Consider the following 2380-nt stretch of genomic DNA (forward strand, 5'->3'; position numbering starts at 1 on the left):
AAAAGGAGCAACTAAGACATATGTTCTCTAGCACCGAATGGGAGGAATTTAAATTTTCTAGTATGCCTAAAGGGATTGCCTCATATAAAACGGTGTCAAGTGTCCAGTTTTGGTCCGGTGTGACACAATGTTTAAAGTTGTTCCCCCTTTGGTGAAAGTCCTTCGAATGGTTGGCGCGGATTGGAAGCCCTCAATGGGTTTTGTTTACGTGGAGATTAAAGTTGCTAAAGAAGAAATTCACATCATTGGGCGCTAACGAGAAAGCTTACAATCCTATTATAGATATCATACACAAAAAGATGAAAGGTCGTCTAGATTCAAGTTTACATTTAACGTCTTATCTTTTAAATTAGTATTATCATTATAAGGATCTACAACTCCAATATGATCCCGATATAATGAATGTGGTTCTTGATTTTTTTTGATACATTACTTTGTGACAATTTTGAGATGCAAATGAAAGTTGTAACAATTGACTTGCCAAAGTACAAGAAAAAAGTTGATAGATTTGGTTGCGATCTTGCAATTAAAAATTGTAGGGTGAATGATGTCGATTTTGATCCGGGTAATTCATTTTACTTTTAGTTATCTATTTTAGTATTTTATAAAATTTTGATATTTATCGATTAATAGTGTGTTTTTGTCTAAAAAACTGTAGCTAGTTGGTGGGGACTATTCGGTGGCACAACTCCTCATTTGAAAGATAGTAATGAGGATTTTTTCTTTGACTAGTAGTTCATCGGGTTGTGAAAGGAATTGGAACACGTTTGAAGGGGTTAGTAATATAAAGTATTAAATTTATATTTTATAAAATTTAAATATTAAGCACATTTCAACTCTTTGTTGTGTTTACATTTCTAGGTACATACAAAAAAACGAAATAGATTGGAGGCAAGCAAATTGAACAATCTTGTTTATGTTCAATTCAATGCTAATTTAATGGAGAAAAAACTAAAAGCGAAAAGATAGAAATATGGAGGTGTTGTTAGCAAATGGTTCACTCTCGGCTCAAGAATGGATTGTTGATGTAGATGAAGTAGACCCCGAAATGGTTAATGAAGATCTAGGAACTGTTGATAATCAAGCACCTCGAGAAAGTCCAAGAACGAGGGAACTTTCCGATGAAGATTTTAAGTCCTAGAGTGAGGAGCAAGTGTTAGAAGAAGACAAATATGAGTCGGATGGGGTTCAAATAATGGAAGTTTGTGGAGAGGATTATGAGATAATACGTTTTATTTTTGTTCTATTTAAACTTATTATGAACTTTTTGGATGATGATTTGGTGTGTTTATTGAACTTATTATTAACCTTTTATGTTTGTTTTGGTCTTTTGGATGATAATTTGTTGTGCTTATTAAACTTGTTATTAAACTTTTATGATTATTTACTTATATTATTAGGATTAAATTTAGAGTTATTAATTTTTGAATAATTTTCTTAATAATTAATGGTCCCCGATTAATTCCCGCCTAGCCAATTAATCCCTTAACCCCAGTCCACTGCCGAGCTACCGTCAATCGATTTTTGCAACTTTGAAAAATATCCAAAAGACATTTGTGGATAGCCAATGAAAATACACTTCTGACTTCTAGCTTCTAGCTTGTCATGAGTCTCTCGTCTAACGAAAGCTTCACAATTTTGATATGTGCTAAAGAGGGAATTGTCCCTGTCCACATCTCATGAGGTGTGTTGGAAACCATTTTAGTAGGGACAAGATTGAGGATATGTGTGGCTGTCTCTAAGGTATACCCCCAGAAGGAGATGGGAAGAGTGGATCGAATCATCATGGAACGAACCATGTCCAACAATGTCCGATTGCGCCTCTCAGTCACACCATTAAGTTGTGGTGTTGTAGGAGGAGTCAATTGTGAAACTATTCCACATTCCTTGAGGTAGTCGTGAAACTCGATACTAAGATACTCTCATCCTCTATCGGATCGAAGCATCTTTATCTTCTTGCCTAATTGATTCTCGACTTCATGTTTAAACTCTTTGAAATTTTCAAAGGTTTCTGATTTATGCTTAATCAAGTAGATGTAACCATATCTACTATAATCATCTGTAAATGTTACATAAAATCGATTAACATCTTTTGTGGTGGATCTGAAGGGTCCACACACATCTGTGTGTATGAGGTCAAACAATCATTCACCTCTTTCATAAGATCTAGTGAAATATGATTTTTTTTCATATTCCCCAAAAGACAAGATTCGTATTCATTGTCTGGCCTTAGGTCAAATGATTCCAACACTCTATCCTTTTGGAGTTTTGTGATACGTTTCTTGTTAATGTGCCCAAGACGACAATGCGACAAGCATGCCTTGTCTAAACCATTAGACAAATCAATGTGAAATACACTATTTCCTTAGCTATCAACACA

General features: G+C 34.6%; 1 long non-coding RNA gene across 1 annotated transcript; it reads left to right on the forward strand.

Annotated features, from left to right (window-relative positions):
- The first annotated feature begins 263 nt into the window (after nt 1-263).
- LOC145156232 (uncharacterized) lies at nt 264-1284 on the forward strand. The gene is made up of 3 exons (XR_013736552.1): nt 264-565; nt 659-775; nt 862-1284. It is a non-coding gene; the product is annotated as an uncharacterized LOC145156232 (long non-coding RNA).
- Nucleotides 1285-2380: the final 1096 nt, after the last annotated feature.

The sequence above is a fragment of the Lactuca virosa genome, chromosome 2 (genome assembly GCF_052849685.1).
Source record: "Lactuca virosa cultivar CGN04683 chromosome 2, Lactuca_virosa_CGN04683_v6, whole genome shotgun sequence".
Taxonomy (NCBI): domain Eukaryota; kingdom Viridiplantae; phylum Streptophyta; class Magnoliopsida; order Asterales; family Asteraceae; genus Lactuca; species Lactuca virosa.